We start from the raw sequence: 22,388 nt of genomic DNA, 5'->3' as shown, positions 1-22,388 counted from the left end.
ATACGATTTGAGAGAGGGAGCCTTCCCTATGCGTGGCTTTTGCTCGGAAGGGGATCCGGAATGGGAGTTTGCATCGCTTACCACGCATTCGGTTGCCAGCTCTTGGGGGGTGGGGGTTTCCCTTTTGGAAGGAGCAGCCAGGGCAGAGGGCTGGCGCGCGCCCTCCGGCTTCCTCCTCCGTGACCCGGGGATTTGCCGGGCGTGTCGCGTGGCGATTGATGCCCGTCAGCCCTTGCACGAGTTGCTCGGAGCAAATATAAATTGATGCACATGTATAAATGTGCATTAATTTATAATGTGCGTTCAAGAGGGCTGCTGGGAGCGCCCTCTTGAAGGAGCTTTCCAACGCAACCCTGATTTTTTTTTTAAATGCACATATATATATATATGCATTTTAAAAAAAAATCAGGGTTGCGTTGGAAAGCTCCTTCAAGAGGGCGCTCCCAGCAGCCCGGCTGGGCTGCAGTCCCTTCCTAGCTTGCATGCATGCCTGTCTGCATTGCAAGAGTGTTCCCCCACCCCGCCCGCTCTGCTGCATCCTCGCCCCCCCCCCCCCCCCGACGGTGGAGGGAAGGGAGGCGCAGGGGCTTTCCCATTCCAGAGTCTGCGGTGGGGGTTTCCCCTCCTCCTCCTCTTCCTCCCTGCATATATCCTCTCTTTCCCTCTCTCCAATTCCTCTCCCCCCTCCCACCCTTTTCAGCCCCACCCTGTAGAGCTGGTATCCTCTGCCGGAGCAAGGGAACCCCTTTCTTTTGCACCGGGAGAGACAGCCCGCAGCAGAGATCTCCCCCTTTTCTACAGCAAGGAAATAGGACATGGGGGGTATTCGGGTGTGGGATTTCCCTGTCTTTTAATTCCGGGGCTTCCCAGCGGAGAGGAAACCCGGCCTCGCCTAAGGAAGAGCTGCGTTTTGCCTGGCACCCCCACCGCATTACCTCCGAAAGCCCAGTTTAGTGCTGGCTCTTCTCCGGCATCCATGCTCTCTCTGCATGCAGAAATCCCCGCTGAATCCTTGGCGGAGGCATCCCAAGAAATGGGGGCAGGAGATATTCGTTGGTGATGGACAGCTGCCAGTCAGAATAGACGGGCCACTGGACAGGAGGAGCCAGAGACATCTGCTTCAGTTACAAGGGACGTGTTTTGTTTGTTTTTTAACGGCTGCCTGCTGAAAGTACCGTGGCGATATACATAATTTTGGCCGTGCTGGGATTCGATCTCATGACAGCCCTGTGATGGAGGTCATCCCTAGCTCCCGCGTTGCAGATTTTGGAAAGGGGGAAAAAAAGAAGAAGCAAAGGGTGCGAAAGAACTCAAGGCTAGGGAGGGATCTGAAGCCTGGCTTGGATATTTCTATTCATTTTATTGCTTTTTTATCTGACATGGACCTCCCTTTCCTCATTCAATCCTGTGAGGTAGTTAAGGATGAGAAGCAGTGGCAGACCCAAGCTTACCCATAGAGCTTTGTGACTGTGTCAGGATTCGAACCCAGGTCCTGGTTCAGTTATGCTGCCCTCCTGGCAGAACCCTGAGTTTCCTGCAGAATGTTCAATCTTTGTCAATACCGCCTCCTCTCTGACTTTGGGAGGCAGTGTGGGGTAGTGGTTAGAGTGTCGGACTAGGTCCTGGGAGTCCAGGGTTCGAATCCCCACTTGGTCACGAAACTCGCTGGGTGACCTTGGGAGCCGGTCACTCCTCGTTAGAAACTCAGATATATAAGCTTAAGCGCCAAATGGCTCCTTAAACCAGGGTTATAGTCGCCCAAACAGAACTGGCCTTGTTGCCATTTTGAGGCTGGGCTGCTCAAAATGTCGTAGGTTTCAATGTGAGTTTTGGGTTCCTGGAATTCGTTCTGATTGTGCAGATAAAATATAACGGGTGGAATTCTACAGGGTGTGTTGTTAGTGTGTGAAAACAGTCACGGTTCGAAGACGCCCGGGCACCGTACCTCCAGATGGTGGTGATGTCAGGCACCATTCCTAGCACCCGGGCACCTTCACTTAGTCACAGGTGGCCGATAAGGTAAAGGGACCCCTGACCATTAGGTCCAGTCGTGACCGACTCTTTTCTGGTTTTTATAGCTTCCGGGTCATGTGGCCAGCATGACTAAGCCGCTTCTGGCAAACCAGAGCAGCACATGGAAACGCCGTTTACCTTCCTACCGGAGTGGTACTTATTTATCTACTTGCACTTTGACGTGCTTTTGAACTGCTAGGTTGGCAGGAGCAGGGACCGAGCAACGGGAGCTCACCCCGTCGCAGAGATTCAAACCGCCGACCTTCTGATTGGCAAGTCCTAGGCTCTGTGGTTTAACCCACAGCGCCACCTGCGTCCCGAGTGCAAAATGCGCCTGGCAAATTTTGAAATGCTGAAGTCGCTGCCTCTCAGCCTAACCTACCTCGCAGGCCTGTTGTAGGGATTAAATGAGTAGGGATAGAAGCATGTTTGCCACCATGAACTCCTTGGCAGGAAAACGTGAGGTGCGAATGCAATTAACAACAAATATCTCCAGTTAAAGACGAGGAAACGTCTTTTTCTGCCAGTCAGAGAGGTCAGGCAGACCAGTGGTCTCTGCCTAAGGCCTCCTTCTGTTTTTCTGTAACTTTTTTTTGTTGAATTCAGGAGGAATTGGTGGAAATGGGTGCAGCGTGAACCTCCAAGCGCCTGTGTGAATTGCGATTTGTCTCGTCCAGCGCACTTTGGGGATATCTTAAGCCCAGTGGCTGTACCTTTCGATCTGGATGGGGGGGGGGACTGTTAAGATTGCAAAAACAACCGCGGTGGCTCCCTCCGTTTGTTTTGCTTTCCTGGCTCGGGCGACGCGCAGCTGCGGTTTTGCAAAACGAAGAAACGTCAAAATGGGAAAGATGCGAGAGTCAATTAAAAGATCATTTATAAAACCACAAATTTAGAAAAAGGACTCCCACACTCGCTGCTTGGAGCCTAAGCTGCTCTCAGCTAGCGCCAGCGAAGGAGAAGGCGGTGGCACAATTTGCCAGCCAGGTGGGGGCGGGCAGGTGGTGTCTGCCCCCCAGCAGGGGACCTGAGCGACATGCAGATGTCTCTGTGCATGCCCAGCACCCAAATGTGGAAGGGAACCCCAGAGGGCATGGCAAGACCCCTTGAGAAACAAATACCCATCTAGCCCACCCTCTCAGATTGGCTCCTGTGGGTCTCTCATTCTCCAGACTATCTTCTTCAACATGGCAGCACCCAGATATTTTGTACTGCAGCTCCCAGTAGCATCAGCCAGTTGCACTCCAAAACACCTGGGAGGGGGGTGCGGCAAGTTGGCGAAGGCATCTGCAAACCCTTTTTGCATTTGTATGAATTAAGGCTTTTGGTGTAGCAGAACTTTGGAACTCACTGCCTGTTGATATAAAGGCAGGTGCATTCACCGTACTTTTCTCGGCAGCTGCTACAAATAACAATGATAATAATTTATTATTTGTACCCCGCCCATCTGGCTGGGTTTCCCCAGCCACTCTGGGCGGCTTCCACAAAGACCAAAAATACACTAAGATGTCACACATTAAAAACTTCCCTGAACAGGGGTGCCTTAAGATGTCTTCTAAAAGTCTGGTAGTTGTTGTTCTCTCTGACATCTGGTGGGAGGGCATTCCACAGGGCCGGTGCCACCACTGAGAAGGCCCTCTGCCTGGTTCCCTGTAGCTTTGCTTCTCGCAATGAGGGAACCGCCAGAAGGCCCTCGGCACTGGACCTTGGTGCCTGGGCAGAATGATGGGGGTGGAGACGCTCCTTCAGGTATACTGGGCCGAGGCCGTTTAGGGCTTTAAAGGTCAACACAAACGTTTTTGTGTGCGCATTCTTCTTATTGGTGATTTTATTCGTTTTATCTTTTTTCGCAAACTGCTTTGAGGTTTTGTTTTGTTTTTTGCAATCAAGCAGTCAATCAGTGTTACGAAATAAATAAAAATAAATCGATTATGGGGAGCTGCGTGATGCTGACCCCTTTAGCTAAGTATGGTCCACACTCCACTGGCTGTCAGTGGCTCTGCAGGATTGCAACAGGAGTCTTTCCCCAGCTAACAAAATGAATTTCTACAGGGACAAATGTCAGCTTCTGCACTTAGGCAGGAAGAACCAGCTGCACAAATATAAGATGGGGGACGCCTGGCTTGCTGGTAGTACATGTGAAAAGGATCTAGGGGTCTTGGTGGACCACAAGCTGGACATGAGTCAACAGTATTGATGCATTATTTTGGTAAAGGTAAAGGACCCCTGACAGTTAAGGCCAGTCGCGAACAACTCTGGGGTTGCAGTGCTCCTCTCAATTTACAGGCCGAGGGGCTCGGCGTTTGTCCGCAGACAGCTTCTGGGTCATGTGGCCAGCATGACAGCCGCTTCTGGCGAAACCAGAGCAGCACACAGAAACGCCATTTACCTTCCCGCCAGAGCGGCACCTAATTATCTACTTGCACTTTGACGTGCTTTCGAACTGCTAGGTTGGCAGGAGCAGGAACCGAGCAACGGGAGCTCACCCCGTCACGGGGATTCGAACTGCCAACCTTCTGATCGGCAAGCCCAAGAGGCTCAGTGGTTTAGACCACAGCGCCACCCGCGTCCTGCATTATTTTGAGCGATGAGTTAATTTTGAGAGAGAGAGAGAGATGATTCCCTTCTTTTCTTTTGATAGAAAAGTTGTTTCGGTGCAAGATTGTCTAAAAGTCCCTGCCCCAGAGAGCCTACAATTGAAGACCTGGCTTTGGGGAGCCTAAAGGGAAGGGGATGGAAGAGAGAAGGGTGAATGGGAAAGATATGTATCCTGTTCATTTACACTTACTTAGGCTTCGTTTCTGTAATGCCCTGTACTCATCGCATGCAGCACTGTTTCCATTCTACTGCGGTTCGCCTTCTTTCATAAACAACACTTTTTGTCTCATTTTGTTTGCTGTGGCAAAAGTGCGTAATTCGGATAAGTTACGTTATTCCACTCCATTCATTTGCAACGTGACTGGGAGGCGAACGTGACTGTTTGCTGACTGAAAGCAACTGGGACAACAGCAAATCCTGATCATACTGTCCAGGTGGATTTCTACTCTGGACATGGGACGGGTATGCCAGCTATGGCAGATTGCACCCCTGTTTCCATTCCTGTTTGAATTCTCCAGCATGCTGTCCCTAGTGAGGACTAAGGGGCTGTGCCAAAAGCTTTATAGGAAGAGTGGCTCTTGGGATGTAAGGATGGAGATAGAAACTGAGGACGAGGCCTAGGACCCACGTACCTATGGGACCACCTCTCCTGGTATGCCCCGCGGAGGACCTTAAGGTCCACAAATGACAACACATTGGAGGTCCCAGGTCGCAAGGTGGTTAGATTGGTCTCAACTAGGGCCAGGGCCTTTTCAGTGCTGGCCCCGACTTGGTGGAACGCTCTGTCACAAGACACTAGGGCCCTGCAGGACTTGACATCTCTCTGCAGGGCCTGCAAGACAGAGCTGTTCCGCCTGGCCTTTGGTTTGGACTCAGTCTGACTCTTATGTTTCCCTCCCCTTATGGTTTTGATCTATGGGCTACTTTTAAAATGAGATTGCATTTTAACCTGTATTTTAATTTTTTTCCCCTATTAAGTTTTTATTGTAATTTTACCGGTGTTAGCCACCCTGAGCCCGGCTCTGGCCGGGGAGGACGGGGTATAAAAAAAATTTATTATTATTAGAATTAGAATTAGAATTAAGGATAAGGGGACATGAAGCCAGTGTTGGGGTTCAGTAAGATGTAGGGGTGCAGCCTTTATGTGAGCTACACAAAGGGCTACAGCACAGTGGTTAATGCAACTGGTATTCAGAAACATTGCTGCTTTCATCAATATCATAATCATCATTAATTTAATTTGTTTACCCCCTCCGTCCAAAGATCACTGGGCAGTTCACAACATAAAAGTACAAAAGGAAAAGTACAAAACAGTGGCGTAGTGTGGGGGGTGCAGGGGGGGCCGGCCGCACCGGGCGCAACATCTGGGGGTTAGGGTTAGGGGGCGCAAATCCACGGGTTAGGGGGTGCAAATTACTTGCTTTGCCCCGGGTGCTGACAACCCACGCTACGCCACTGGTACAAAAGGAAAACCCAGGCTAGCTCAGTCTGTAGAGCAAGAGGCTCTTAATCTCAAGGACATAGGTTCGATCCCTGCCCTTGGCAAAAGATTCCCTTCCAAATCTGCAAGTGTGTCTATAAAGCACAAAACACATTGGCGGTTGAATCTTCATACTACACGTAAGTAAAGCCTTGCCTTAATAATAATAATAATAATTTATTATTTATACCCCGCCCATCTGGCTGGGTTTCCCCAGCCACTCTGGGCAGCTTCCAACACAATAAAGCAATGCATCAAAAAGAATTTCATTCATTCAAAGAACGTAAACGTAACCCTTCTGCCCCTGCCAGTGCTCACCCACATTTTCCTATTTCCCCCCCTTAGTTGGGAAAATTGAGGGAGAAAGGCCTGGGGGATGGGGTGGGATCTGCTTTCCCCCTCCCTCCAGTTTCCTGGGCTCACAATTCACAGAGGTGAATTGGCTTCTGCTAGATAAGGACGACTAGCTGAAACCTTGCAGAAATACTGGAAAGCATTTTTCGGTGCAAACGGCGATGGGAGGAAGCGCATTCCCCAAAACGTGCCACAGTGGCTCCTGTCACAGTGGCTGCAGCCTGTAGATGTTGTATGATTGGGGGTGAAGGTGGGTCTTCTCTAGGGAACCGTCAACCTGTCTGGGAAAGAAACAGTTTTCCTTAAGCAGCTCTGCAGAGCCTTCCAAGAGACCTTGGCAGACATCAGGTTGTTTAAGAGGCCGCTGGCAGATTCTGACGTTTGGCTACTCTTCATTTCCCCTCCAGACTCAGTACCGTATCCACACACACCAAAACAGACCAGATCTCCTTGTTTTCCGGACACCTAGGGTTCCTTGAACTCTGCTGGCCAGATGGCATAGGTCTGGAGTTCCCCTTGTGCTTGAAAAATTTACTTTACAGTGGTACCTTGGTTCTCATACTTTATCCATTCCAAAACCAAAGCGTTCCAAAACCAAGCCATGCTTTGAAAAAGTAATGCAAAATGGATTAATCCGTTCCACACTTTTAAAAACAACCCCTAAAACGGCAATTTGACATGAATCTTACTATCTAATGAGACCATTAATCCATAAAATGAAAGCAGTAATCAATGTACTGTACTATAAAATAAATAAAACAGTATTGTAGAGGATAATTTTTTTAAAAAGTCTTACCTGCATTGATGATAGTCATTGTTTGGATGGGGGGGCTTTTATCCATTTCCGCAGTCAGTCAATCGATAAATCAGTAGCTGAACTGGGATCCACACAGTAACAAAAACAAAGTAACTGGAAAAACCTCAAAACAAAAAACGCAAAATAAATAGCAAAAACAAAAGCACCAGGTATAAGCTCCAAATATCACCTCACAACACTGTAATCAGAAAAGGAAGGCTTGAATTACAATTGGGGGGGGGGGTGCAAATTAGCAGCGCAACAGGAAACACAGGGGGACTCAAAACGGAGCACGTTCGGCTTCCCCAAAAAAGTTCGAAAACCGGAACACCTGCTTCCAGTTTTGCAGCGTTCAGGTTCCAAGTTGTTCGTGAACTAAGCTGTTCGAAAACCAAGGTACCACTGTATTTGGTTTTTTGGCATCCGTCTGTCTCGGGAGCGACAGTGGAAGAGCGTGCCTTTGGGGGTGAAGTCCAGCCGTTGCGGAGTTGCAGCGCCTGCTGTGGCTGTAGAGACCGATAGGGGAGAGACATGTTTCGCTGCAGCTGGGGCAGAGGAAGGTGCCTTGCTGGGCCGCTGCAGATGCACCACGGTGTTTCTTTTATATTTATTGCCTTTATATTCCACTTTTATTTTTTCCTCCAAGGAGCACACACGGTTCTGCCTCTCCTCATTTAATCCCCACAACAACCCTGTGAGGTAGGTTAGGCTAAGGGGCAGGAACCGAACCCAAGTCACCCGTTGAGCTTCGTGGCCAAGTGGGTATTTGAACCCAGGTCCCAGTCTGACACTCTAACCGCTATGCCACACTGTCTCACTGCCATGATGTTTGTAACAAGGTCCATCCTCTTCCATATACACCTGTCTGAACACCTGAAGAAGCCTTCCTGGTTGTTCCACAGTTAATTCACTTTCGTATAAATTCTTTGTGATGTGAGGCTTCTAGCATAGTAATTTGAGGTCCAGCTCCAAGGGCCTTCTGGCAGTTCCCTCATTGCGAGAAGTGAAGTTACAGGGGAACCAGGCAGAGGGCCTTCTCGGCAGTGGCACCCTTCAGATGTCAAGGAAATAAACAACTACCTGACTTTTAGAAGACATCTGAAGGCAGCCCTGTTCTGGAAAGTTTTTAATGTTTGATGTTTTATTGTGTTTTTAATATTCTGTTGGGAGCCGCCCAGAGTGGCTGGGGAAACCCAACCAGATGGGCGAGGTATAAATATATTTTATTATTATTATTATTATTATTATTATTATTATTATTATTAAGTAGTGTTCCTATTAAAATCAGACAGGCACATACAATTCTGGTTGTTTGTCACCTGCTGAAAATTTATTTGTTTCGCCAAGCGTTTTTGGAGAATTAATTTGATAGTTTGTCATTTGTTCTGTATTTTATGATCTTATAATTTTTCTCATACATATATAGACACAAATATGTGTGTGTGTGTGTGTGTGTGTGTGTGTGTGTGATCTATCTTAGACGGCTTGCAAAGGATATAAGGAAATATTAGGAGAGCATCCTCTTGTCTGGTCTCCAGGTAGCCTCAAAAAATATAATAAAAATAAAAAAGAGGTTGTGACCAGTGACTTGAAAGGGATTTGCTGTCCCACTCTCAACTCTTTCTGCTGCTTTTCCTTACTTGTGTTCTCAAGGCATTTTCAGGCACATAACTAGGAGATGTCCGAAGGGGTAGTGTATCACAGGGGTAGTGTATCACTGAATGGCACAAAATTTGGGGTCAAGCTGGATTGTGTGGTTTCTCGCCTCCCTTTTTTTCCTCTGGGGTGTTTCGCTGGCAGCTGTTGAAAGCAGAGAGCCCTGGTCAAAACAGAAACGGTCAGCAAGGCAATTTTCACGATTATGCATGTGGAAAACGTGGGGTACATAAAGCACCACAGTTGTGAGAGCCAAAGAGGAAATGTGTGCTGTGCTATTAGGAAGGTGTGGAGCGATGGAGAAAGATAGAAGGTTAGGACGTGTTGAATTTTACAACTTTGAATTTCCAAAAACGAGGCGTGCTAAAAAGTTGTGACATGACCTGGGAATTCAAAAGATACTTTGGTTAAGTTAACATAATTTAGTTTTGCTTGGTAAGTAATGCATTCACTCAAATGTAATGTGCACCTTTTTTTGGCCAAATTACGTCACAAAAATTAGGGTGCGCATTAGATTTGATAGTGCATTTACATTCACCAGCAAAAAAAAAAAAAATGGTTTTGAAAATTGAGGTGCGCATTAGATTCGATGCCACTTTAGATTTGCGTAAATACGGTAAAATGTGTGCAAAGTGGCATAGAAATCATTAGAAATGTTTGCCAAGTACTTGTTAAATTATTAAGCATTGCCTGACATTTTCAGAAGGTAAAATTAAAATTCTTTGTTTTTCCGAAAGCAATTTCTGTGCTTACAGAATCCTAGAATTGGAAAGAGACCATGAGAGTCATCTAGTCCAACCCATTGCAATACAGAAATCTTTTGCCCAGCATGGGACTCGAACCCACAACCAACCCTGAGGTTAAGTGTCTCATGCTCTACCAACTGATGATTATATTAAAATTATTAGATGCCAAACTTTCGGAGCTGGCATCAAATTCTCCCAGCCTCTCCAAGTCCATTGCTGGTGTAGAATTGGGAACAACTTTAAAGAAAATAATAATCTCCAAGCATGTCGATGGAGCATTATTTTTAGCGCTTTGCATAATTTATATTGCATGCTGAATTTAGACTTCTTTCTGGCACGTTAGGGCACCTTGGCAGAAAGCGCATGAGCAACCTTCTCCTTGCAACAGATAAATGCCCTTTGGCTCTCACATCCTTTCCTGTCTCTCAGCAAAGCCTTTCCACTGCACTGCTCAGGAATGCTTTTCAAAAGGGGGGTTAGGAAACACATTCCATTTTCTCTAAGGGAAATGCTGATTAAATAGCTATTGACTCTTCTTAAGCTGTCTTTGATGGAGCTTTAAGTAGTGATTAATAGGTGCTTATCTGCCCCTGCGTTGTCCGAACCTCTATAAATATGCTTTTTGTGCAACAGTACTTGGCCGATGTAAATCTTAAGGCCCGGAAGGATTATAGAGATATAACACTCGAGGGAGCCCTTGTATTCTTTCGTGGAAAAAAACTGGTTTTTGGGTGTTGTGGGAAGGGGACGTATTTATGTGCGTACCCTCCATGCAGCGTAGGAGGTTAGGAACCTCTGTAAGTACAAGAAGAAACCGAAACTGAAAAAAGCAGTTGTGAATAATACAAACAGAAATAAGACCAAAACCCGGCACAGAGGTTAAAACAAGCTGAAAACCATTTTTAGCAGAAGACGGAAGACGTTTTCTCCCTGTCTTATAATAGTCGAGGGCGTCCAATGAAGCTGAATGCTGGGACATTCAGGACAGATAAAAGAAAGGGCTTTGGCCATGCCTTGTTAGACTGTGGAACTCCCTGCCACAGTGATGGCGTTAAAGGCAGATTGGACAAATTCATGGAGGGGAAGGCTACTTTTCAGGTCCACTGTTGGAGGCAGTATGCCTTTGAATACCAACGGCTGAGAATCACCACTAGGAATAGTTCTCTGACACTCATTTAAATCATGATTTAAATCACTAGTCAGTAAGACTTGTTTTATTTATTTTTTTATTTTATTTTTTACAGAAAGAATCATTCTTGCTGGTATAATCTTTATATTCACAACCAGAGGAAGTTTTCATTTTTGGAATAATAAATTTTCAGAGTAGTCTCTACAGTTATATCAAAAATTGTTGATTTAGTTACACTATTAGAAATACATAGATCGATAATTAGGAAATTATTGTGAGGTTTAATAAGCTAACTGTTTATATTTGGACAACTTTTCTGCTGTACTTTATTGGAAGGAGAAAAACAATCATTTCCTTAATCACAATTTAAACAATTTATTTAACTAAAGCGATAACATTGTAGCATACGTATCCATGTTTGTTAACTGATGTGGTTAAACATTTTAAAAAAACAAACAAAACAAAACTTAAGACTGTTTTAGCACACATGAAAAACTTAAAACAAACCCTTATTTCCTGATGGATAGCATTTGGACTATAATGTAACCTAAACAGAAATTATCATTATTCTTCCAACACAGGTATACATACACACAGACATTTCCCACCCTTGGGTTTATGATAAATGTCTCCAAACACCCTCTAATTTTTTGTGTATGTGTGTTCCCCACCCCAGGAGTGTTTTTGCAAGTCTGGGTCCTCTTGCTTTGCTTAAATAGAAAACTATCTTTAGAAAGTTTTTTCCTCCAAAAGCGTTTTATTTTAAAAATCCGCTTTAAATCAAAAATATCCGATTTATTTATTTAAAAATCATTGATTTTTATCCACCCTGCTCAGATCCCTCCTGTATCTGTTTGGTGTCTTCTGGGATGCAGAGAAGGGAAACTCTAATCCAAAACACCCACTGCCTTGCGGGATATCTTCAGGAGAAGAAAAACCCTAAGGAGGAAAGCCTGCATAAATCTGGAATGGAGTCCCTAAGACAGTTGGATGGTGTCTTGTCCACCTCCTTCCAGCGACTCCTGCAGCCAGGCTGGTCCCAAACATCTTGCTCTGCTTTTCTTTGGACCCCGTCAGTGAGGCTGAGGGGGGGCGTCCTGGGGTCTGGGCAGCCCAGGACCTCCCTGCACCCTGCCCAGGCTTGCACCCAGGGTGGTCACTTTTGGGTGCTACTAATGCAGCAGTGGAATTCACCCCTGGAAGCACACTCCGTTGTCTCTCAAGACAGGCAGATGCCGTGAGAACAGGGGTCAGCAACCTTTTTCAGCCATGGGCCGGTCCACTGTCCCTCAGAACTTCTGGGGGACCGGACTATATCTCTGTATAGAGATATACAGTACAGACTGTACCTCTGGTTGCGAACAGGATCCGTTCCGGAGGCCCGTTCGCAACATGAAAAGAGCGCAACCCGCAGCGGCTCGTCTGCGCACGCGCGGGTTGCGATTCAACACTTCTACGCACGCGCACGAGGTCATTTTGCACTTCTGCACATGTGTGAGCGGCGAAACCCAGAAGTAACCCTTTCCGGTACTTCCAGGTCGTTGCGGGACCTAACTTAAAAGAACGTAACATAAAGCGGACATAGCGTGAGGTATGACTGTACAGTGGTACCTCTGTTGCGAACGGGATCCGTTCCAGAGGCCCATTCGCAACATGAGAAGCCCACAACCTGAAGCGCCGTAACATGAGGTATGACTGTATTTTGAAAAAAATAATGAGCAAATTCCTATGCCCCACAGATAACCCAGAGATGCATTTTAAATAAAAGCACACACTCTACTCATGTAAAAACACCAGGCAGGCCCCACAAATAACCCAGAGATGCATTTTAATTAAAAACACACACTCTACTCATGTAAAAACGCCAGGCAGGCCCCACAAATAACCCAGAGATGCATTTTAATTAAAAACACACACTCTACTCATGTAAAAACACCAGGCAGGCCCCATAAATAACCCAGAGATACATTTTAATTAAAAACACACATTCTACTCATGTAAAAACACCAGGCAGGCCCCACAAATAACCCAGATATGCATTTTAATTAAAAAACACACACTCTACTCATGTAAAAACACACTGATTCCGGGACCGTCTGTGGGCCAGATTTAGAAGGAGATTGGGCTGGATTCGGCCCACGGGCCTTAGGTTGCCTACTCCTGTGTGAGAACAACGCAGGTGACTTGATGGCTCAATCCAGCAGTACTTTTCTGATGTTCTGAATTTGGACCTGGACATCCTCCCTGGAGACCCTTTTCCCAAGTTTCCCTGTCAGTGATGTGAGGAGCAGTTGATTGCTAGAGAGAAGATCTCTTCAGCAATGGTGGCCTGTTTGTGGAATCCTAGAATCATAGAGTTGGAAGAGACCACAAGGGCCATCGAGTCCAACCCCCTGCCAAGCAGGAAACACCATCAGAGCACTCCTGACATATGGTTGTCAAGCCTCTGCTTAAAGACCTCCAAAGAAGGAGACTCCACCACACTCCTTGGCCGCAAATTCCACTGTCAAACAGCTCTTACTGTCAGGAAGTTCTTCCTAATGTTTAGGTGGAATCTTCTTTCTTGTAGTTTGGATCCATTGCTCCGTGTCTGCTTCTTTGGAGCAGCAGAAAACAACCTTTCTCCCTCCTCTATGTGACATCCTTTTATATATTTGAACATGGCTATCATATCACCCCTTAACCTCCTCTTCTCCAGGCTAAACATGCCCAGCTCCCTTAGCCGTTCCTCATAAGGCATCGTTTCCAGGCCTTTGACCATTTTGGTTGCCCTCCTCTGGACACGTTCCAGTTTGTCAGTGTCCTTCTTGAACTGTGGTGCCCAGAACTGGACACAGTACTCCAGGTGAGGTCTGACCAGAGCAGAATACAGTGGCACTAGAATGCCCTCTCCAAACTGGCGTTTTAGGTGCCAGGCGAGGGTGTGGTTTTTTTTAAAAAGAGAATTATCCCAGGCATTTTAATGGGTACAGTGGTACCTCGGGTTAAGAACTTGATTCGTTCTGGAGGTCCGTTCTTAACCTGAAACTGTTCTTTAGCTAATGGGGCCTCCTGCTGCTGCCACGCCGCCGGAGCACGATTCCTGTTTTCATCCTGAAGCAAAGTTCTTAGCCTGAGGTACTATTTCTGGGTTAGCGGAGTCTGTAACTTGAAGCATATGTAACCTGAAGCGTCTGTAACCCGAGGTACCACTGTATAGTTATCTGGTGCTTTTTTAGATTCTTTCACCAGATTAACAGTACAGTGGTACCTCGGGATCCGTTCCAGAGCCCTGTTTGCATCCTGAACGCAACGTGTCCACGGGTTGCGTTTTGCCGCTTCCGCGCATGTGCGTGATGTCATTTTAAGCATCAGCGCATGCGCGAGCGGTGAAACCTGGAAGTAACGCGCCCTGTTACTTCCGGATTGCCGCGGAGCGCAACTCGAACGCGCTCAACTCGAAGCACATTCAACCCGAGGTGTGACTGTACAGTCATACCTCTTGTTACGTCCGCTTCATGTTAAGTTTTTTCAGGTTGCATTGCCCGGTGACCCGGAAGGAGTTACTTCTGGGTTTCACCACTCGTGCATGCACAGACGCTCAAAATGACGTCATGCGCAGAAGCGGCAAATCGCAACCAGCACGTGTGCAGGTGCGCCACTGCGGGTTGCGTTCCTTTCATGTTGTGAACGGGCCTCTGGAACGGATCCCATTCGCAACCAGAGGTACCACTGTATACAAAGCAGCCAGCCAGATATTCATAGGAAGCCTTCAAGCAGGACCTGGGGGCAACAGGCCAATTTCCCCATCTGGGACCTCCAGCAATGGCATTTATAATAGGCATGGTGCCTCCAAGAGCAGCATAGCTATTGGTAGCCACGGGGAAGGATACAAATGCCACAGATAAATGGAGAAACAGCCCTGCCAAAGCGCATGTAGAGACTCTGTGAGGAATGGCGTGGCGTTTTCCGATTCCAAAGAGAATTCGGCCATCTTGCGGGCACTTTCTGAGACGCAGAGCAAGACTCCGAGACAGATGGACCTGCACTTCAGAGTGGCTGAAGTGGGAGGGAAAGGAATGCGAGTTCAATCCCAAGGCTTAACCTTATCTCCCCAGAAATTTAGAAACCGCTTTCCATAAACCTGCAAGCAGAAGGCCGTCTTTATGTACATTATTCCATTTCTATCTGCTGTTCCTCCAAGGAGGCTTACGTGTTTCTCCTCGCCGTCTTATTTTCACAGCAGCGCTGCCAGGTAGGCTCGGCTGAGAGTTGATTGTTATAAGAAAAAACTGCTGCTTTATCCCTTATGGGTCATCCAAGAGCCCGTATACCAGAGTCCTTATGTAGGTTCTCTAGGGGCAGGAGAAAATAACAGGCCAACCAGAGAATATTGAGAAGCAAAGCAGCTAGCAAGCCTGATCTTTATTAAACTGTTGCAACAGGGTGCTCACACACACACAAACACACACACCCCGCAGGGAGGGAGGAGAGGAACCCAGAACATTGGTGTGCAAGCTCTTATATAGACTTTTGAAATTGCCTCCCCTGTAGCTCAAGGTAAAGGTAAAGGGACCCCTGACCATAAGGTCCGGTCATGGCCGACTCTGGGGTGGTGGTGCTCATCTCGCTTTATTGGCCGATGGAGCCGGCATACAGCTTCCGGGTCATGTGGCCAGCATGACTAAGTCGCCTCTGGTGTACCAGAGCAGCGCATGGAAATGCCGTTTACCTTCCCGCCAGAGCGGTACCTATTTATCTGCTTGCACTTTGAGGTGCTTTCGAACTGCTAGGTTGGCAGGAGCAGGGACTGAGCAACGGGAGCTCACCCCGTCACAGGGATTCGAACCACGACCTTCTGATCAGCAAGTCCTAGGCTCTGTGGTTTAACCCACAGCGCCACCACCCTCCAAAACATCATACATACATCTCAGAAAGAGGTGGTCCCCAGCAGAAATTTGAGTGTGTTGCTTCTCTCCTGTCTGCCAGGATACCTGATAATGCCTTATCTGATTGCCTTTTCTGGGTAGCCTGGCCATTCCTTGGAGATGGTAAATACTTAGTTCCTGAATCTCTTGCGCATATTGATAGTTTGCTCAGCTTAACAGATACTTGCCAGACTGTATTTACAGGGAGGTGTAAGCCTCTACAGTCCAAAGACAACTAGAAAGCTTTCCCCATTTCCTTCCTCCTTGCAGAGAAAGATTTGAGGTCAATTTGGGAGAGTCAAAATGGCTTCAGGATTGTTCTCCTGTACTATTTCAGACATGTCATTTATATACTTATGTTTGTGTTTGCCTTGTACATATATATATATGAATATATATGAATGAGAAGGGACGCGGGTGGCGCTGTGGGTAAAACCTCAGCGCCTAGGACTGGCCGATCGTCAGGTCGGCGGTTCGAATCCCCGCGGCGGGGTGCGCTCCCGTTGCTCGGTCCCAGCGCCTGCCAACCTAGCAGTTTGAAAGCACCCCCGGGTGCAAGTAGATAAATAGGGACCGCTCAATAGCGGGAAGGTAAACGGCATTCCGTGTGCTGCGCTGGCTCACCAGGTGCAGCTTGTCAGGCTGGCCACGTGACCCAGAAGTGTCCTCGGACAGCGCTCGCCCCTGGCCTCTTAAGCGAGATGGACGCGCCACCCAGAGTCGGACACGACTGGCCCGTACGGGCAGGGGTACCTTTACCTTTATATATGAATGAGAGCTTCATAGCCAAGTGTGGATTTGACCGCCCCCCCCCCCTGGGGTTCCCAGAGCCTATCCTAACTTTTCCAACTTACTAGGTACTAAGTCACTCTGTTACGGTGGCTTCTGTTTCTCATGTGTCTGCTGGACGGGACATTGTTGTTTGGAAGGAAATAGGAGCCATATAAGTAGTCTTTAAAAAGATACATATTTCTGCTTAAATGCAGTGTATTTCCTCTGTAAATTTTACATGGCCCACCTTGCTTGTCAATCACAGGTTTGCCCAGGCTTGTAAACAGCCGCTGGCCCAATGGCAATATCCTCTAAGCATTCATTGATAAAATATATATATAACGTTACAAAAGCGTCTTTCTCTCCCTGCTGCTTTGAAAGTCACAAATGACTATTTGTAGGCAGGCAGCCAATAGCACTTTTTTGTGTTTGTTTTTGTAGGCTCATCCATACCTTGCAGACTTATTTGCAAAGCTGAATTTGCTAAACAGGAAGAACTACCGCTTACAAGGAAACACACAGATGGCGTCTTTGTAAATGCAAACGAATCTCACTGCTAAAAAAAAATGAGCCACTCCCATTACGATTCAGTAGAAAAATAATCAGCTTCCGTTAGTGAAAAGGTGTCATCTTGATTGGTGACAAAACCGGTGGTGTCACCTAGAGCCAGTGTGGCTGGAGCAGGCATTCCCAAACTTCGGCACTCCAGATGTTTTGGACTACAATTCCCATCATCCCTGACACTGGTCCTGTTAGCTAGAGATCATGGGAGTTGTAGGCCAAAACATCTGGAGGGCCGCAGGTTGGGAGTGCCTGGACTAGAGTGTCAGGCTAGGATCTGGGAGGTAAAGGTAAAGGTACCCCTGCCCGTACGGGCCAGTCTTGACAGACTCTAGGGTTGTGCACCCATCTCACTCAAAGAGGCCGGGGGCCAGCGCTGTCCAAAGACACTTCCGGGTCACGTGGCCAGCATGACATCGCTGCTCTGGCGAGCCAGAGCCGCACACGGAAACGCCGTTTACCTTCCCGCTTGTAAGCGGTCCCTATTTATCTACTTGCACTTTGACGTGCTTTTGAACTGCTAGGTTGGCAGGCGCTGGGACCGAACAGTGGGAGCGCACCCCGCCGCGGGGATTCGAACCGCCGACCTTTCGATCGGCAAGCCCTAGGCGCTGAGGCTTTAACCCATAGCGCCACCCGCGTCCCAGGATCTGGGAGACCAGGGTACAAATCCCAACTCAGCCATGACACTCATTGCATGACCCTAGTCCAGTCCCTGCCTCTCAGTCTAACCTACAACACAGGGTTGTCATGTGGATTCCTTGAGGAGGAAAAGAAGAACCATGAATACCAACTTGAACGCCTTGGAGAAATGCAATAAATGATGCAGATTTATCTCAGAATAATAATAATAATATATTTATATCTCGGCCTTCTTGCTGGGCTTCCCCAGCCACTCTGGGCAGCTTCCAACAAAATATTAAAATACAGTAATGCATCAAACATTAAAAGCTTCCCTAAACAGGGCTGCCTTCAGATGTCTTCTAAAAGTCTGTTAGTTGTTCTTTTTGACATCTGGTGGGAGGGCGTTCCACAGGGCAGGTGCCACTACCGGGAAGGCCCTCTGCCTGGTTCCCTGTAACTTAGCTTCTCGGAATGAGGGAACCGCCAGAAGGCCCTCGGCGCTGGACCTCAGTTTTAGGGCAGAACGATGGGGGTGGAGACGCTCCTTCAGGTATACTGGACCGAGGCCATTTAGGGCTTTAAAGGTCAGCACCAACACTTTGAATTGTGCTCGGAAACGTACTGGGAGCCAATGTAGGTCTTTCAATGTGGTCTTGGCGGCTGCTCCCAGTCACCAGTCTAGCTGCCGCATTCTGGATTAGTTGTAGTTTCCGGATCACCTTCAAAGGTAGCCCCATGCAGAGCGCATTGCAGTAGTCCAAGCAGGAGATAACCAGAGCATGCACCGCTCTGGCAAGACAGTCTGCGGGCAGATAGGGTCTCATCCTGCGTAGCAGATGGAGCTGGTAGACAGCTACCCTGGACAGAGTGGGGTTTAACCTAACTAAGCCCTGATCAGAGAAGTCCCATTGAAGTTATTGGAACTGTTATTTTTACTAGTTGCTTGCATTACAGAAATGATGCCATGCAACTTGCAAGTCCTGTCCATTGATTTCAGTTGGTCTACTCTGAGTATCCCTTGAGGAATGGCTAGTGAATCACTTGCAGCCCGTATATATTTTCCTGCGTTATCTCTCTTTTTCCTTCTCTTGAGGAACATTCAGGGGAGCCGGCGGGGCGGGGGGGAGAAAGGGTCAGGGTCGGGGCGAATGGGGGGAATCCCCATTTACACGCGTCCTGCAATGGAACCCTGGTCTGGGTGGCTCCCACGGGGAAGCCACAGAAAGATTGTGGTTAAGTCAAGGGTGCTGTGGACTCAAAAAGGTTGAAAACCACTGGCAGAGCCACCGCCCCCCCATCCCAGATGCAGAGAATGTGGAGCTATGATCTGGCTCAGGGATGTAGGAAGGATTTTGCCTGATGCCATCTCTGTGACCCGCACCGGTTAACCTGCATTGTGCACCCACTGAACCCAGCACACTCTCAAAAGGCAGCCATGCTTTGAGCTGCATTTTTATTTCCATAATTGCGTCCTTAAAGACAATTCCAAACAGGGGAAAGAGCACGGCTTAAAAGGCTTGTTGAAAAAGGAATTTCTTCTGCGTGCGCTAAGAAGGCAACCGAGGCAGCCCCGGTCTTAATATTCCAGGGGAGGGTAATCCGCACATTACCTGCGCAAATGTCACTGCTGCTTCCTGTAGTAAACATTCGTCGTAACAGATTTCTGTATGCAGTTCTTCTTCGCTTCGCTGGCCCACCCTCTGCTTCAAAAGGAAACTGGACCACGATTCTACTGCCGTGTTTCTTTTCCTGAACCTTCCCAACCTAGAGCAGTGGTTCCCAAATTGTTTATGCGCCTTTGGTTTCTTAAACTCCTTCTCAGCGGCCCCTACCCTATAAATAGGTAAAGGATACAGGGAGCCCTGACCATTAGGTCCAGTCGTGGCTGGCTCTGGGGTTGTGGCGCTCATGTCGCTTTACTGGCCAAGGGAGCCGGCGTACAGTTTCCGGGTCATGTGGCCAGCATGACTAAGCCGCTTCTGGCGAACCAGAGCAGCGCACGGAAACGCCGTTTACCTTCCCGCCGGAGCGGTACCTATTTATCTACTTGCACTTTGATGTGCTTTCGAACTGCTAGGTTGGCAGGAGCTGGGACCGAGCAACGGGAGCTCACCCTGTCGTGAGGATTTGAACCACCAACCTTCTGATTGGCAAGTTCTAGGCTCTGTGGTTTAACCCACAGTGCCACCCGCGTCCCTTACCCTATAAATAGCTTTATTCAAAATAGTGGTTTGCACTGCCCACTCAGGAAGATAATGGCACAGTGAAATTCAAGGCAGGAACAATTAATTGCACATTTATTTCAAATCCAATTAAAGCTATTCAGTTTAATGAGTTTGGCAAAACGGATGCTCTTGATGCTGTGATACCAGCTTTTCGAAGGGGCGAAGTGATCTGGAGCTTCTGGGAATTTGTTCAGAAGTAAGCTGAATCCTGGGACGTGGGTGGCACTGTGGCCACAGAGCCTAGGACTTGCCGATCAGAAGGTTGGCGGTTCAAATCCCCGTGATGGGGTGAGCTCCTGTTGCTCGGTCCCTTCTCCTGCCAACCTAGCAGTTCGAAAGCATGTCAAAGTGCAAGTAGATAAATAGGTACCGCTCCAGCGGGAAGGCAAACGGCATTTCCGTGCGCTGCTCTGGTTCGCCAGAAGTGGCTTAGTCATGCTGGCCACATGACCCAGAAGCTGTACTCCGGCTCCCTTGGCTACTAAAGCGAGATGAGCGCCGCAACCCCAGAGTCGGTCACGACTGGACCTAGTGGTCAGGGGTCCCTTTACCCTTTAAGCTGAATGCTCTTGGGCACTCTTAACAGACAACAATAAGATCCACCTTGGCCACATGGGTGATTTAAAAGAGATCTTCAAAATTCTTTTCTCCACAACTGACCCATTTCTGACACCCGCCTTTTCCCCCTGTGGGGCTGGGTTTCTTTCATGTGGTGGTGACTCTCAGATCAAGATGTGAATAAGTGAGCTCTGCGTCAAGGTCTCAGCAGTGTGAAGGTCAGTGAGGTTAGACTGGGCGGTCAGTCAATCGGTCAGTTTGCCACTGGTTCTTCTGCCTCTGTAGAGCAGCTTGATGCATCAACATAACTGGATCGCCTTTCTGTGAACACCTGGGAGAAGAGATGAGCATAATACTGTCTTGTTGGAAGCACATTCCATAGGGCAGGTGCTACCACACCAAAGGCCCAGAGCAGGCATAGACAAACTCCGGCCCTCCAGATGCTTGGGACGACAATTCCCATCATCCCTGACCACTGGTCCTGTCAGCTAGGGATGATGGGAATTGTAGTCCCAAACATCTGGAGGGCCAGAGTTTGCCTATGCCTGCTCCAGTGCATACAACTCTGCTAAGAGCATCTCTCCGGAGGGAATGAAGTGACCAGGCAGGGGTATACATGGTTAGGGATCCATGGAGATAACCGAGGTAAAGGGACCCCTGACCATTAGGTCCAGTTGCGGACAACTCTGGGGTTGCGGCGCTCATCTCACCTTACTGGTCGAGGGAGCTGGCGTACAGCTTCTAGGTCATGTGGCCTGCATGACTAAGCCGCTTCTGGCGAACCAGAGCAGCGCACGGAAACACCATTTACCTTCCTGCTGGAGCGGTACCTATTTATCTATTTGCACTTTGATGTGCTTTCAAACTGCTAGGTTGGCAGGAGCTGGGACCGAACAACGGGAGCTCACCCCGTTGCGGGGATTCGAACCACCGACCTTCCGATCGGCAAGCCCAAGGCTCAGTGGTTTACACCACAGCACTACCCGTGTCCCTAAGGACGCAGCTACACAGCTGCAAAAAAAAGGTTTAAATGTGTTGTAAAGTGCAATATACAAATGTGACACTAGATGGCTACAGTGAGCTATGCAAAATTCAATGTATTTTTCAAAACCTTTTTTTTAAAAAAATGCATTTTTACAGCGTTTTTAATATGCGTGTAGATTCCATCCTAGTCCCATATTGTCCAGAGTTGTCGTAGCTCCTGCCCAGAGAAATATCATGCATGGAGCTGTCTGCAGAACCCAAGTTGGGATATATATCCCTGCTGATGGCAGTATGCAGTGCATGGAAATGGTATGGATTTAAACTGGATTTCAAAGGGGCTTTAGAGACAGCAAAGAAGCCACATAGAAGTTGTGATTTGGAAAGCAGAGAGAAGCCGGTTCTGAAGCAACTTGCATTTTGAAACCCGACCAAAAAAAAGGGGTTGGTTTTTTTATCATGGCAGTCGTTTGACTCCATTAGTCAAGAGTATATTGGAAGGACATAGCTTATTTGGCAATGAGATCTGCGGTGGAAATGTATAATTAGTTAGTGGGTTTCACCTGATTTTCATATTTAATCACAGCCAAGACTCTTTATAAAGCAATTCTCTCAACCTCTTTGCTCCTTCTCCAGCTCAAGGGATTACACCCATTCATAATGGCCCCAAACTGTAAGAGCTCGTATCTTTAGCTAGTGGAAAACATATTCTGCACAGCATCGGCCCATATTTTCTGTGTTTTGTTGGAATGTTGTGGGGGCTGTGTAGCCTTGATCCTATGAAGAAGTGAGTGGGCCCGGTGGGGCTTACTTGAATGAACCTGTTCACAGAATTGCCGTGCAACTGTGTGGGATTGAGGTTAAAATCAGCAACACATTTATAGAAAACTATTTGGTGTAACTTGCTTTTGTTTAAGTACCCTTGCTGTGTCATTTGGCTACGTTGAAATTATTCTTAATTTCATTTATGAATCCCTTCCTTTGAAGCA

At 47.7% G+C, this 22,388-nt stretch overlaps 1 protein-coding gene across 1 annotated transcript in view; it reads left to right on the top strand.

The window, feature by feature from the left end:
- RGS19 (regulator of G protein signaling 19) overlaps positions 1 to 22,388 on the top strand; it is a 60,639-nt gene that overhangs the window by 993 nt on the left and 37,258 nt on the right. The window lies entirely within an intron of this gene.

Source organism: Podarcis tiliguerta (genome assembly GCF_965153285.1).
Source record: "Podarcis tiliguerta genome assembly, chromosome: 6".
In the NCBI taxonomy this organism is placed as follows: Eukaryota; Metazoa; Chordata; class Lepidosauria; order Squamata; family Lacertidae; genus Podarcis; species Podarcis tiliguerta.
The sequence above is the reverse complement of the archived record's forward strand: the minus strand, read 5'-3'. Positions and strand labels throughout refer to the sequence as shown.